The 14,710-nt window shown below is 45.0% G+C and overlaps 11 non-coding genes across 11 annotated transcripts; all 11 read left to right on the forward strand.

Annotated features, from left to right (window-relative positions):
* Positions 1–1,087: 1,087 nt before the first annotated feature.
* LOC141232960 (U2 spliceosomal RNA) lies at positions 1,088–1,278 on the forward strand. Its single transcript, XR_012299130.1, has one exon. It is a non-coding gene; the product is annotated as a U2 spliceosomal RNA (small nuclear RNA).
* A 1,118-nt stretch (positions 1,279–2,396) lies between these two features.
* On the forward strand, positions 2,397–2,587 carry LOC141232961 (U2 spliceosomal RNA). The gene has a single exon (XR_012299131.1). It is a non-coding gene; the product is annotated as a U2 spliceosomal RNA (small nuclear RNA).
* Positions 2,588–3,707: 1,120 nt separating this feature from the next.
* On the forward strand, positions 3,708–3,898 carry LOC141232962 (U2 spliceosomal RNA). The gene has a single exon (XR_012299132.1). It is a non-coding gene; the product is annotated as a U2 spliceosomal RNA (small nuclear RNA).
* A 1,121-nt stretch (positions 3,899–5,019) lies between these two features.
* Positions 5,020–5,210, forward strand: LOC141232964 (U2 spliceosomal RNA). The gene has a single exon (XR_012299134.1). It is a non-coding gene; the product is annotated as a U2 spliceosomal RNA (small nuclear RNA).
* Positions 5,211–6,330: 1,120 nt separating this feature from the next.
* LOC141232965 (U2 spliceosomal RNA) lies at positions 6,331–6,521 on the forward strand. The gene has a single exon (XR_012299135.1). It is a non-coding gene; the product is annotated as a U2 spliceosomal RNA (small nuclear RNA).
* Positions 6,522–7,642: 1,121 nt separating this feature from the next.
* On the forward strand, positions 7,643–7,833 carry LOC141232966 (U2 spliceosomal RNA). The gene has a single exon (XR_012299136.1). It is a non-coding gene; the product is annotated as a U2 spliceosomal RNA (small nuclear RNA).
* Positions 7,834–8,955: 1,122 nt separating this feature from the next.
* Positions 8,956–9,146, forward strand: LOC141232967 (U2 spliceosomal RNA). Its single transcript, XR_012299137.1, has one exon. It is a non-coding gene; the product is annotated as a U2 spliceosomal RNA (small nuclear RNA).
* Positions 9,147–10,266: 1,120 nt separating this feature from the next.
* LOC141232391 (U2 spliceosomal RNA) lies at positions 10,267–10,457 on the forward strand. Its single transcript, XR_012298643.1, has one exon. It is a non-coding gene; the product is annotated as a U2 spliceosomal RNA (small nuclear RNA).
* A 1,119-nt stretch (positions 10,458–11,576) lies between these two features.
* Positions 11,577–11,767, forward strand: LOC141232968 (U2 spliceosomal RNA). Its single transcript, XR_012299138.1, has one exon. It is a non-coding gene; the product is annotated as a U2 spliceosomal RNA (small nuclear RNA).
* Positions 11,768–12,888: 1,121 nt separating this feature from the next.
* LOC141232969 (U2 spliceosomal RNA) lies at positions 12,889–13,079 on the forward strand. Its single transcript, XR_012299139.1, has one exon. It is a non-coding gene; the product is annotated as a U2 spliceosomal RNA (small nuclear RNA).
* A 1,124-nt stretch (positions 13,080–14,203) lies between these two features.
* On the forward strand, positions 14,204–14,394 carry LOC141232970 (U2 spliceosomal RNA). Its single transcript, XR_012299140.1, has one exon. It is a non-coding gene; the product is annotated as a U2 spliceosomal RNA (small nuclear RNA).
* Positions 14,395–14,710: the final 316 nt, after the last annotated feature.

Here is a 14,710-nt window from a genome sequence, read left to right on the forward strand (position 1 = left end):
ATTCAATGCTTTTTGTTCATTTTGCTTGTTTGTCGGATTTTGGGATGGACTCTTTGGCTTTGCTTTTCTTCTCCTCATTGGATTTTTCATGTTAAAAGTTGCAGAAGCCAGATGACAAGCTCATTTTGGTTCAACTTCAGCAACTGTGCATTGCATTGCCATGTAATGTAATGTAATGCAATGCTATCTATCTAGCTCTCCCTCTATACTTCCTTTTGGATAAACAGACATATTAGGCAAGCATTTTGGAGCTTTCACCTAAATAACTACAGGTGGTGAGATAAGCTGCACAATATAATTGACCTTTCAGTATATTGTTGCACACACACCATCTATTTAGCAAATGCCCTTGTTATCAACAGCAGCCTTTTAAACTCACCTGAGCTAACAGGTATGTGAGCTGGTTACTCTGCTGCGCTTAAAATTTCTTTTTTGGTTTGCTACAATGCCTTTTCTGAAACGTTGTCTCCCTCTGCTGGAACACTGACTTCTTTCATTTAATGCCTGCAGACTATAAAAGAGAAACCAACCCAAAAAGTTTGGTTGATTAGTCTGTGGCATTCTTTTAAACTGTTGCTTATGGCGGTCTCTGTGAGCTTCTCAGTGACATTCAGCCATCCAGGTATCCCGCCTGCAGTAGACGGAATGTGGCAATGGAACGCTGGCTGCGCGTGTCATAATAGGCTCTGAGCCTTTATATACCTGCGCACAGCAGCAGCCACCTTCAGTCTGCTGCTGGACAGCCAGCAGCAGCAGCAGCAGGAGAGGTAATTAATCAGCAACCCTCCTGCTAAGGGTAGACAGCTGCTCGTTCCACCCCCCCCCCCGCCTTAATTGGTTCTCCTCCCTTCCAACGGTGTTGAGGCGGGTGGGAACAGCCGGGGGTTGAGGGTACTGTGCTAAAAGAGGTGGAGTTATGCAGATCTAAAACGCGTGGATTGCAGCAGCAGCAAGCCGAAAAGTGCAGGCATGTGAGGGATCTAGAGGTTGACAGCATGTCTTCTTAACGGGAGTCCAGGTGGCCATCTCCACAAATGGACTTTTCAGAATCCTTGGGTGGCACCGTAGTCGGAAACCAATTCTGGTTATCGCTTCTCGGCCTTTTGGCTAAGATCAAGTGTAGTATCTGTTCTTATCAGTTTAATATCTGATACGTCCCCTATCTGGGGACCATATATTAAATGGATTTTTAGAACAGGGAGATGGAAAAAGAGCTTGCTCTGTCCACTCCACGCATTGACCTGGTATTGCAGTATCTCCAGGACCGGTGCACCCCTTCTTTAATGCAGTTTCTAAAATCAGAAAGAATTGAATTCAATGCTTTTTGTTCATTTTGCTTGTTTGTCGGATTTTGGGATGGACTCTTTGGCTTTGCTTTTCTTCTCCTGATTGGATTTTTCATGTTAAAAGTTGCAGAAGCCAGATGACAAGCTCATTTTGGTTCAACTTCAGCAACTGTGCATTGCATTGCCATGTAATGTAATGTAATGCAATGCTATCTATCTAGCTCTCCCTCTATACTTCCTTTTGGATAAACAGACATATTAGGCAAGCATTTTGGAGCTTTCACCTAAATAACTACAGGTGGTGAGATAAGCTGCACAATATAATTGACCTTTCAGTATATTGTTGCACACACACCATCTATTTAGCAAATGCCCTTGTTATCAACAGCAGCCTTTTAAACTCACCTGAGCTAACAGGTATGTGAGCTGGTTACTCTGCTGCGCTTAAAATTTCTTTTTTGGTTTGCTACAATGCCTTTTCTGAAACGTTGTCTCCCTCTGCTGGAACACTGACTTCTTTCATTTAATGCCTGCAGACTATAAAAGAGAAACCAACCCAAAAAGTTTGGTTGATTAGTCTGTGGCATTCTTTTAAACTGTTGCTTATGGCGGTCTCTGTGAGCTGCTCAGTGACATTCAGCCATCCAGGTATCCCGCCTGCAGTAGACGGAATGTGGCAATGGAACGCTGGCTGCGCGTGTCATAATAGGCTCTGAGCCTTTATATACCTGCGCACAGCAGCAGCCACCTTCAGTCTGCTGCTGGACAGCCAGCAGCAGCAGCAGGAGAGGTAATTAATCAGCAACCCTCCTGCTAAGGGTAGACAGCTGCTCGTTCCACCCCCCCCCCCGCCTTAATTGGTTCTCCTCCCTTCCAACGGTGTTGAGGCGGGTGGGAACAGCCGGGGGTTGAGGGTACTGTGCTAAAAGAGGTGGAGTTATGCAGATCTAAAACGCGTGGATTGCAGCAGCAGCAAGCCGAAAAGTGCAGGCATGTGAGGGATCTAGAGGTTGACAGCATGTCTTCTTAACGGGAGTCCAGGTGGCCATCTCCACAAATGGACTTTTCAGAATCCTTGGGTGGCACCGTAGTCGGAAACCAATTCTGGTTATCGCTTCTCGGCCTTTTGGCTAAGATCAAGTGTAGTATCTGTTCTTATCAGTTTAATATCTGATACGTCCCCTATCTGGGGACCATATATTAAATGGATTTTTAGAACAGGGAGATGGAAAAAGAGCTTGCTCTGTCCACTCCACGCATTGACCTGGTATTGCAGTATCTCCAGGACCGGTGCACCCCTTCTTTAATGCAGTTTCTAAAATCAGAAAGAATTGAATTCAATGCTTTTTGTTCATTTTGCTTGTTTGTCGGATTTTGGGATGGACTCTTTGGCTTTGCTTTTCTTCTCCTCATTGGATTTTTCATGTTAAAAGTTGCAGAAGCCAGATGACAAGCTCATTTTGGTTCAACTTCAGCAACTGTGCATTGCATTGCCATGTAATGTAATGTAATGCAATGCTATCTATCTAGCTCTCCCTCTATACTTCCTTTTGGATAAACAGACATATTAGGCAAGCATTTTGGAGCTTTCACCTAAATAACTACAGGTGGTGAGATAAGCTGCACAATATAATTGACCTTTCAGTATATTGTTGCACACACACCATCTATTTAGCAAATGCCCTTGTTATCAACAGCAGCCTTTTAAACTCACCTGAGCTAACAGGTATGTGAGCTGGTAACTCTGCTGCGCTTAAAATTTCTTTTTTGGTTTGCTACAATGCCTTTTCTGAAACGTTGTCTCCCTCTGCTGGAACACTGACTTCTTTCATTTAATGCCTGCAGACTATAAAAGAGAAACCAACCCAAAAAGTTTGGTTGATTAGTCTGTGGCATTCTTTTAAACTGTTGCTTATGGCGGTCTCTGTGAGCTTCTCAGTGACATTCAGCCATCCAGGTATCCCGCCTGCAGTAGACGGAATGTGGCAATGGAACGCTGGCTGCGCGTGTCATAATAGGCTCTGAGCCTTTATATACCTGCGCACAGCAGCAGCCACCTTCAGTCTGCTGCTGGACAGCCAGCAGCAGCAGCAGCAGGAGAGGTAATTAATCAGCAACCCTCCTGCTAAGGGTAGACAGCTGCTCGTTCCACCCCCCCCCCGCCTTAATTGGTTCTCCTCCCTTCCAACGGTGTTGAGGCGGGTGGGAACAGCCGGGGGTTGAGGGTACTGTGCTAAAAGAGGTGGAGTTATGCAGATCTAAAACGCGTGGATTGCAGCAGCAGCAAGCCGAAAAGTGCAGGCATGTGAGGGATCTAGAGGTTGACAGCATGTCTTCTTAACGGGAGTCCAGGTGGCCATCTCCACAAATGGACTTTTCAGAATCCTTAGGTGGCACCGTAGTCGGAAACCAATTCTGGTTATCGCTTCTCGGCCTTTTGGCTAAGATCAAGTGTAGTATCTGTTCTTATCAGTTTAATATCTGATACGTCCCCTATCTGGGGACCATATATTAAATGGATTTTTAGAACAGGGAGATGGAAAAAGAGCTTGCTCTGTCCACTCCACGCATTGACCTGGTATTGCAGTATCTCCAGGACCGGTGCACCCCTTCTTTAATGCAGTTTCTAAAATCAGAAAGAATTGAATTCAATGCTTTTTGTTCATTTTGCTTGTTTGTCGGATTTTGGGATGGACTCTTTGGCTTTGCTTTTCTTCTCCTCATTGGATTTTTCATGTTAAAAGTTGCAGAAGCCAGATGACAAGCTCATTTTGGTTCAACTTCAGCAACTGTGCATTGCATTGCCATGTAATGTAATGTAATGCAATGCTATCTATCTAGCTCTCCCTCTATACTTCCTTTTGGATAAACAGACATATTAGGCAAGCATTTTGGAGCTTTCACCTAAATAACTACAGGTGGTGAGATAAGCTGCACAATATAATTGACCTTTCAGTATATTGTTGCACACACACCATCTATTTAGCAAATGCCCTTGTTATCAACAGCAGCCTTTTAAACTCACCTGAGCTAACAGGTATGTGAGCTGGTTACTCTGCTGCGCTTAAAATTTCTTTTTTGGTTTGCTACAATGCCTTTTCTGAAACGTTGTCTCCCTCTGCTGGAACACTGACTTCTTTCATTTAATGCCTGCAGACTATAAAAGAGAAACCAACCCAAAAAGTTTGGTTGATTAGTCTGTGGCATTCTTTTAAACTGTTGCTTATGGCGGTCTCTGTGAGCTTCTCAGTGACATTCAGCCATCCAGGTATCCCGCCTGCAGTAGACGGAATGTGGCAATGGAACGCTGGCTGCGCGTGTCATAATAGGCTCTGAGCCTTTATATACCTGCGCACAGCAGCAGCCACCTTCAGTCTGCTGCTGGACAGCCAGCAGCAGCAGCAGCAGGAGAGGTAATTAATCAGCAACCCTCCTGCTAAGGGTAGACAGCTGCTCGTTCCACCCCCCCCCCCGCCTTAATTGGTTCTCCTCCCTTCCAACGGTGTTGAGGCGGGTGGGAACAGCCGGGGGTTGAGGGTACTGTGCTAAAAGAGGTGGAGTTATGCAGATCTAAAACGCGTGGATTGCAGCAGCAGCAAGCCGAAAAGTGCAGGCATGTGAGGGATCTAGAGGTTGACAGCATGTCTTCTTAACGGGAGTCCAGGTGGCCATCTCCACAAATGGACTTTTCAGAATCCTTGGGTGGCACCGTAGTCGGAAACCAATTCTGGTTATCGCTTCTCGGCCTTTTGGCTAAGATCAAGTGTAGTATCTGTTCTTATCAGTTTAATATCTGATACGTCCCCTATCTGGGGACCATATATTAAATGGATTTTTAGAACAGGGAGATGGAAAAAGAGCTTGCTCTGTCCACTCCACGCATTGACCTGGTATTGCAGTATCTCCAGGACCGGTGCACCCCTTCTTTAATGCAGTTTCTAAAATCAGAAAGAATTGAATTCAATGCTTTTTGTTCATTTTGCTTGTTTGTCGGATTTTGGGATGAACTCTTTGGCTTTGCTTTTCTTCTCCTCATTGGATTTTTCATGTTAAAAGTTGCAGAAGCAAGATGACAAGCTCATTTTGGTTCAACTTCAGCAACTGTGCATTGCATTGCCATGTAATGTAATGTAATGCAATGCTATCTATCTAGCTCTCCCTCTATACTTCCTTTTGGATAAACAGACATATTAGGCAAGCATTTTGGAGCTTTCACCTAAATAACTACAGGTGGTGAGATAAGCTGCACAATATAATTGACCTTTCAGTATATTGTTGCACACACACCATCTATTTAGCAAATGCCCTTGTTATCAACAGCAGCCTTTTAAACTCACCTGAGCTAACAGGTATGTGAGCTGGTTACTCTGCTGCGCTTAAAATTTCTTTTTTGGTTTGCTACAATGCCTTTTCTGAAACGTTGTCTCCCTCTGCTGGAACACTGACTTCTTTCATTTAATGCCTGCAGACTATAAAAGAGAAACCAACCCAAAAAGTTTGGTTGATTAGTCTGTGGCATTCTTTTAAACTGTTGCTTATGGCGGTCTCTGTGAGCTTCTCAGTGACATTCAGCCATCCAGGTATCCCGCCTGCAGTAGACGGAATGTGGCAATGGAACGCTGGCTGCGCGTGTCATAATAGGCTCTGAGCCTTTATATACCTGCGCACAGCAGCAGCCACCTTCAGTCTGCTGCTGGACAGCCAGCAGCAGCAGCAGCAGGAGAGGTAATTAATCAGCAACCCTCCTGCTAAGGGTAGACAGCTGCTCGTTCCACCCCCCCCCCGCCTTAATTGGTTCTCCTCCCTTCCAACGGTGTTGAGGCGGGTGGGAACAGCCGGGGGTTGAGGGTACTGTGCTAAAAGAGGTGGAGTTATGCAGATCTAAAACGCGTGGATTGCAGCAGCAGCAAGCCGAAAAGTGCAGGCATGTGAGGGATCTAGAGGTTGACAGCATGTCTTCTTAACGGGAGTCCAGGTGGCCATCTCCACAAATGGACTTTTCAGAATCCTTAGGTGGCACCGTAGTCGGAAACCAATTCTGGTTATCGCTTCTCGGCCTTTTGGCTAAGATCAAGTGTAGTATCTGTTCTTATCAGTTTAATATCTGATACGTCCCCTATCTGGGGACCATATATTAAATGGATTTTTAGAACAGGGAGATGGAAAAAGAGCTTGCTCTGTCCACTCCACGCATTGACCTGGTATTGCAGTATCTCCAGGACCGGTGCACCCCTTCTTTAATGCAGTTTCTAAAATCAGAAAGAATTGAATTCAATGCTTTTTGTTCATTTTGCTTGTTTGTCGGATTTTGGGATGGACTCTTTGGCTTTGCTTTTCTTCTCCTCATTGGATTTTTCATGTTAAAAGTTGCAGAAGCCAGATGACAAGCTCATTTTGGTTCAACTTCAGCAACTGTGCATTGCATTGCCATGTAATGTAATGTAATGCAATGCTATCTATCTAGCTCTCCCTCTATACTTCCTTTTGGATAAACAGACATATTAGGCAAGCATTTTGGAGCTTTCACCTAAATAACTACAGGTGGTGAGATAAGCTGCACAATATAATTGACCTTTCAGTATATTGTTGCACACACACCATCTATTTAGCAAATGCCCTTGTTATCAACAGCAGCCTTTTAAACTCACCTGAGCTAACAGGTATGTGAGCTGGTTACTCTGCTGCGCTTAAAATTTCTTTTTTGGTTTGCTACAATGCCTTTTCTGAAACGTTGTCTCCCTCTGCTGGAACACTGACTTCTTTCATTTAATGCCTGCAGACTATAAAAGAGAAACCAACCCAAAAAGTTTGGTTGATTAGTCTGTGGCATTCTTTTAAACTGTTGCTTATGGCGGTCTCTGTGAGCTTCTCAGTGACATTCAGCCATCCAGGTATCCCGCCTGCAGTAGACGGAATGTGGCAATGGAACGCTGGCTGCGCGTGTCATAATAGGCTCTGAGCCTTTATATACCTGCGCACAGCAGCAGCCACCTTCAGTCTGCTGCTGGACAGCCAGCAGCAGCAGCAGCAGGAGAGGTAATTAATCAGCAACCCTCCTGCTAAGGGTAGACAGCTGCTCGTTCCACCCCCCCCCCCGCCTTAATTGGTTCTCCTCCCTTCCAACGGTGTTGAGGCGGGTGGGAACAGCCGGGGGTTGAGGGTACTGTGCTAAAAGAGGTGGAGTTATGCAGATCTAAAACGCGTGGATTGCAGCAGCAGCAAGCCGAAAAGTGCAGGCATGTGAGGGATCTAGAGGTTGACAGCATGTCTTCTTAACGGGAGTCCAGGTGGCCATCTCCACAAATGGACTTTTCAGAATCCTTGGGTGGCACCGTAGTCGGAAACCAATTCTGGTTATCGCTTCTCGGCCTTTTGGCTAAGATCAAGTGTAGTATCTGTTCTTATCAGTTTAATATCTGATACGTCCCCTATCTGGGGACCATATATTAAATGGATTTTTAGAACAGGGAGATGGAAAAAGAGCTTGCTCTGTCCACTCCACGCATTGACCTGGTATTGCAGTATCTCCAGGACCGGTGCACCCCTTCTTTAATGCAGTTTCTAAAATCAGAAAGAATTGAATTCAATGCTTTTTGTTCATTTTGCTTGTTTGTCGGATTTTGGGATGAACTCTTTGGCTTTGCTTTTCTTCTCCTCATTGGATTTTTCATGTTAAAAGTTGCAGAAGCAAGATGACAAGCTCATTTTGGTTCAACTTCAGCAACTGTGCATTGCATTGCCATGTAATGTAATGTAATGCAATGCTATCTATCTAGCTCTCCCTCTATACTTCCTTTTGGATAAACAGACATATTAGGCAAGCATTTTGGAGCTTTCACCTAAATAACTACAGGTGGTGAGATAAGCTGCACAATATAATTGACCTTTCAGTATATTGTTGCACACACACCATCTATTTAGCAAATGCCCTTGTTATCAACAGCAGCCTTTTAAACTCACCTGAGCTAACAGGTATGTGAGCTGGTTACTCTGCTGCGCTTAAAATTTCTTTTTTGGTTTGCTACAATGCCTTTTCTGAAACGTTGTCTCCCTCTGCTGGAACACTGACTTCTTTCATTTAATGCCTGCAGACTATAAAAGAGAAACCAACCCAAAAAGTTTGGTTGATTAGTCTGTGGCATTCTTTTAAACTGTTGCTTATGGCGGTCTCTGTGAGCTTCTCAGTGACATTCAGCCATCCAGGTATCCCGCCTGCAGTAGACGGAATGTGGCAATGGAACGCTGGCTGCGCGTGTCATAATAGGCTCTGAGCCTTTATATACCTGCGCACAGCAGCAGCCACCTTCAGTCTGCTGCTGGACAGCCAGCAGCAGCAGCAGCAGGAGAGGTAATTAATCAGCAACCCTCCTGCTAAGGGTAGACAGCTGCTCGTTCCACCCCCCCCCCCCGCCTTAATTGGTTCTCCTCCCTTCCAACGGTGTTGAGGCGGGTGGGAACAGCCGGGGGTTGAGGGTACTGTGCTAAAAGAGGTGGAGTTATGCAGATCTAAAACGCGTGGATTGCAGCAGCAGCAAGCCGAAAAGTGCAGGCATGTGAGGGATCTAGAGGTTGACAGCATGTCTTCTTAACGGGAGTCCAGGTGGCCATCTCCACAAATGGACTTTTCAGAATCCTTGGGTGGCACCGTAGTCGGAAACCAATTCTGGTTATCGCTTCTCGGCCTTTTGGCTAAGATCAAGTGTAGTATCTGTTCTTATCAGTTTAATATCTGATACGTCCCCTATCTGGGGACCATATATTAAATGGATTTTTAGAACAGGGAGATGGAAAAAGAGCTTGCTCTGTCCACTCCACGCATTGACCTGGTATTGCAGTATCTCCAGGACCGGTGCACCCCTTCTTTAATGCAGTTTCTAAAATCAGAAAGAATTGAATTCAATGCTTTTTGTTCATTTTGCTTGTTTGTCGGATTTTGGGATGGACTCTTTGGCTTTTCTTTTCTTCTCCTCATTGGATTTTTCATGTTAAAAGTTGCAGAAGCCAGATGACAAGCTCATTTTGGTTCAACTTCAGCAACTGTGCATTGCATTGCCATGTAATGTAATGTAATGCAATGCTATCTATCTAGCTCTCCCTCTATACTTCCTTTTGGATAAACAGACATATTAGGCAAGCATTTTGGAGCTTTCACCTAAATAACTACAGGTGGTGAGATAAGCTGCACAATATAATTGACCTTTCAGTATATTGTTGCACACACACCATCTATTTAGCAAATGCCCTTGTTATCAACAGCAGCCTTTTAAACTCACCTGAGCTAACAGGTATGTGAGCTGGTTACTCTGCTGCGCTTAAAATTTCTTTTTTGGTTTGCTACAATGCCTTTTCTGAAACGTTGTCTCCCTCTGCTGGAACACTGACTTCTTTCATTTAATGCCTGCAGACTATAAAAGAGAAACCAACCCAAAAAGTTTGGTTGATTAGTCTGTGGCATTCTTTTAAACTGTTGCTTATGGCGGTCTCTGTGAGCTTCTCAGTGACATTCAGCCATCCAGGTATCCCGCCTGCAGTAGACGGAATGTGGCAATGGAACGCTGGCTGCGCGTGTCATAATAGGCTCTGAGCCTTTATATACCTGCGCACAGCAGCAGCCACCTTCAGTCTGCTGCTGGACAGCCAGCAGCAGCAGCAGCAGGAGAGGTAATTAATCAGCAACCCTCCTGCTAAGGGTAGACAGCTGCTCGTTCCACCCCCCCCCCGCCTTAATTGGTTCTCCTCCCTTCCAACGGTGTTGAGGCGGGTGGGAACAGCCGGGGGTTGAGGGTACTGTGCTAAAAGAGGTGGAGTTATGCAGATCTAAAACGCGTGGATTGCAGCAGCAGCAAGCCGAAAAGTGCAGGCATGTGAGGGATCTAGAGGTTGACAGCATGTCTTCTTAACGGGAGTCCAGGTGGCCATCTCCACAAATGGACTTTTCAGAATCCTTGGGTGGCACCGTAGTCGGAAACCAATTCTGGTTATCGCTTCTCGGCCTTTTGGCTAAGATCAAGTGTAGTATCTGTTCTTATCAGTTTAATATCTGATACGTCCCCTATCTGGGGACCATATATTAAATGGAGTTTTAGAACAGGGAGATGGAAAAAGAGCTTGCTCTGTCCACTCCACGCATTGACCTGGTATTGCATTATCTCCAGGACCGGTGCACCCCTTCTTTAATGCAGTTTCTAAAATCAGAAAGAATTGAATTCAATGCTTTTTGTTCATTTTGCTTGTTTGTCGGATTTTGGGATGGACTCTTTGGCTTTGCTTTTCTTCTCCTCATTGGATTTTTCATGTTAAAAGTTGCAGAAGCCAGATGACAAGCTCATTTTGGTTCAACTTCAGCAACTGTGCATTGCATTGCCATGTAATGTAATGTAATGCAATGCTATCTATCTAGCTCTCCCTCTATACTTCCTTTTGGATAAACAGACATATTAGGCAAGCATTTTGGAGCTTTCACCTAAATAACTACAGGTGGTGAGATAAGCTGCACAATATAATTGACCTTTCAGTATATTGTTGCACACACACCATCTATTTAGCAAATGCCCTTGTTATCAACAGCAGCCTTTTAAACTCACCTGAGCTAACAGGTATGTGAGCTGGTTACTCTGCTGCGCTTAAAATTTATTTTTTGGTTTGCTACAATGCCTTTTCTGAAACGTTGTCTCCCTCTGCTGGAACACTGACTTCTTTCATTTAATGCCTGCAGACTATAAAAGAGAAACCAACCCAAAAAGTTTGGTTGATTAGTCTGTGGCATTCTTTTAAACTGTTGCTTATGGCGGTCTCTGTGAGCTTCTCAGTGACATTCAGCCATCCAGGTATCCCGCCTGCAGTAGACGGAATGTGGCAATGGAACTCTGGCTGCGCGTGTCATAATAGGCTCTGAGCCTTTATATACCTGCGCACAGCAGCAGCCACCTTCAGTCTGCTGCTGGACAGCCAGCAGCAGCAGCAGCAGGAGAGGTAATTAATCAGCAACCCTCCTGCTAAGGGTAGACAGCTGCTCGTTCCACCCCCCCCCGCCTTAATTGGTTCTCCTCCCTTCCAACGGTGTTGAGGCGGGTGGGAACAGCCGGGGGTTGAGGGTACTGTGCTAAAAGAGGTGGAGTTATGCAGATCTAAAACGCGTGGATTGCAGCAGCAGCAAGCCGAAAAGTGCAGGCATGTGAGGGATCTAGAGGTTGACAGCATGTCTTCTTAACGGGAGTCCAGGTGGCCATCTCCACAAATGGACTTTTCAGAATCCTTGGGTGGCACCGTAGTCGGAAACCAATTCTGGTTATCGCTTCTCGGCCTTTTGGCTAAGATCAAGTGTAGTATCTGTTCTTATCAGTTTAATATCTGATACGTCCCCTATCTGGGGACCATATATTAAATGGATTTTTAGAACAGGGAGATGGAAAAAGAGCTTGCTCTGTCCACTCCACGCATTGACCTGGTATTGCAGTATCTCCAGGACCGGTGCACCCCTTCTTTAATGCAGTTTCTAAAATCAGAAAGAATTGAATTCAATGCTTTTTGTTCATTTTGCTTGTTTGTCGGATTTTGGGATGGACTCTTTGGCTTTGCTTTTCTTCTCCTCATTGGATTTTTCATGTTAAAAGTTGCAAAAGCCAGATGACAAGCTCATTTTGGTTCAACTTCAGCAACTGTGCATTGCATTGCCATGTAATGTAATGTAATGCAATGCTATCTATCTAGCTCTCCCTCTATACTTCCTTTTGGATAAACAGACATATTAGGCAAGCATTTTGGAGCTTTCACCTAAATAACTACAGGTGGTGAGATAAGCTGCACAATATAATTGACCTTTCAGTATATTGTTGCACACACACCATCTATTTAGCAAATGCCCTTGTTATCAACAGCAGCCTTTTAAACTCACCTGAGCTAACAGGTATGTGAGCTGGTTACTCTGCTGCGCTTAAAATTTCTTTTTTGGTTTGCTACAATGCCTTTTCTGAAACGTTGTCTCCCTCTGCTGGAACACTGACTTCTTTCATTTAATGCCTGCAGACTATAAAAGAGAAACCAACCCAAAAAGTTTGGTTGATTAGTCTGTGGCATTCTTTTAAACTGTTGCTTATGGCGGTCTCTGTGAGCTTCTCAGTGACATTCAGCCATCCAGGTATCCCGCCTGCAGTAGACGGAATGTGGCAATGGAACGCTGGCTGCGCGTGTCATAATAGGCTCTGAGCCTTTATATACCTGCGCACAGCAGCAGCCACCTTCAGTCTGCTGCTGGACAGCCAGCAGCAGCAGCAGCAGGAGAGGTAATTAATCAGCAACCCTCCTGCTAAGGGTAGACAGCTGCTCGTTCCACCCCCCCCCCCGCCTTAATTGGTTCTCCTCCCTTCCAACGGTGTTGAGGCGGGTGGGAACAGCCGGGGGTTGAGGGTACTGTGCTAAAAGAGGTGGAGTTATGCAGATCTAAAACGCGTGGATTGCAGCAGCAGCAAGCCGAAAAGTGCAGGCATGTGAGGGATCTAGAGGTTGACAGCATGTCTTCTTAACGGGAGTCCAGGTGGCCATCTCCACAAATGGACTTTTCAGAATCCTTGGGTGGCACCGTAGTCGGAAACCAATTCTGGTTATCGCTTCTCGGCCTTTTGGCTAAGATCAAGTGTAGTATCTGTTCTTATCAGTTTAATATCTGATACGTCCCCTATCTGGGGACCATATATTAAATGGATTTTTAGAACAGGGAGATGGAAAAAGAGCTTGCTCTGTCCACTCCACGCATTGACCTGGTATTGCAGTATCTCCAGGACCGGTGCACCCCTTCTTTAATGCAGTTTCTAAAATCAGAAAGAATTGAATTCAATGCTTTTTGTTCATTTTGCTTGTTTGTCGGATTTTGGGATGGACTCTTTGGCTTTGCTTTTCTTCTCCTCATTGGATTTTTCATGTTAAAAGTTGCAGAAGCCAGATGACAAGCTCATTTTGGTTCAACTTCAGCAACTGTGCATTGCATTGCCATGTAATGTAATGTAATGCAATGCTATCTATCTAGCTCTCCCTCTATACTTCCTTTTGGATAAACAGACATATTAGGCAAGCATTTTGGAGCTTTCACCTAAATAACTACAGGTGGTGAGATAAGCTGCACAATATAATTGACCTTTCAGTATATTGTTGCACACACACCATCTATTTAGCAAATGCCCTTGTTATCAACAGCAGCCTTTTAAACTCACCTGAGCTAACAGGTATGTGAGCTGGTTACTCTGCTGCGCTTAAAATTTCTTTTTTGGTTTGCTACAATGCCTTTTCTGAAACGTTGTCTCCCTCTGCTGGAACACTGACTTCTTTCATTTAATGCCTGCAGACTATAAAAGAGAAACCAACCCAAAAAGTTTGGTTGATTAGTCTGTGGCATTCTTTTAAACTGTTGCTTATGGCGGTCTCTGTGAGCTTCTCAGTGACATTCAGCCATCCAGGTATCCCGCCTGCAGTAGACGGAATGTGGCAATGGAACGCTGGCTGCGCGTGTCATAATAGGCTCTGAGCCTTTATATACCTGCGCACAGCAGCAGCCACCTTCAGTCTGGTGCTGGACAGCCAGCAGCAGCAGCAGCAGGAGAGGTAATTAATCAGCAACACTCCTGCTAAGGGTAGACAGCTGCTCGTTCCACCCCCCCCCCCCCCGCCTTAATTGGTTCTCCTCCCTTCCAACGGTGTTGAGGCGGGTGGGAACAGCCGGGGGTTGAGGGTACTGTGCTAAAAGAGGTGGAGTTATGCAGATCTAAAACGCGTGGATTGCAGCAGCAGCAAGCCGAAAAGTGCAGGCATGTGAGGGATCTAGAGGTTGACAGCATGTCTTCTTAACGGGAGTCCAGGAGCTCATCTCCACAAATGGACTTTTCAGAATCCTTGGGTGGCACCGTAGTCGGAAACCAATTCTGGTTATCGCTTCTCGGCCTTTTGGCTAAGATCAAGTGTAGTATCTGTTCTTATCAGTTTAATATCTGATACGTCCCCTATCTGGGGACCATATATTAAATGGATTTTTAGAACAGGGAGATGGAAAAAGAGCTTGCTCTGTCCACTCCACGCATTGACCTGGTATTGCAGTATCTCCAGGACCGGTGCACCCCTTCTTTAATGCAGTTTCTAAAATCAGAAAGAATTGAATTCAATGCTTTTTGTTCATTTTGCTTGTTTGTCGGATTTTGGGATGGACTCTTTGGCTTTGCTTTTCTTCTCCTCATTGGATTTTTCATGTTAAAAGTTGCAGAAGCCAGATGACAAGCTCATTTTGGTTCAACTTCAGCAACTGTGCATTGCATTGCCATGTAATGTAATGTAATGCAATGCTATCTATCTAGCTCTCCCTCTATACTTCCTTTTGGATAAACAGACATATTAGGCAAGCATTTTGGAGCTTTCACCTAAATAACTACAGGTGGTGAGAT

The sequence above is a fragment of the Phyllobates terribilis genome, unplaced genomic scaffold, assembly GCF_046119375.1.
Source record: "Phyllobates terribilis strain yellow unplaced genomic scaffold, ASM4611937v1 Scaffold_540__1_contigs__length_1147954, whole genome shotgun sequence".
Lineage (NCBI taxonomy): Eukaryota > Metazoa > Chordata > Amphibia > Anura > Dendrobatidae > Phyllobates > Phyllobates terribilis.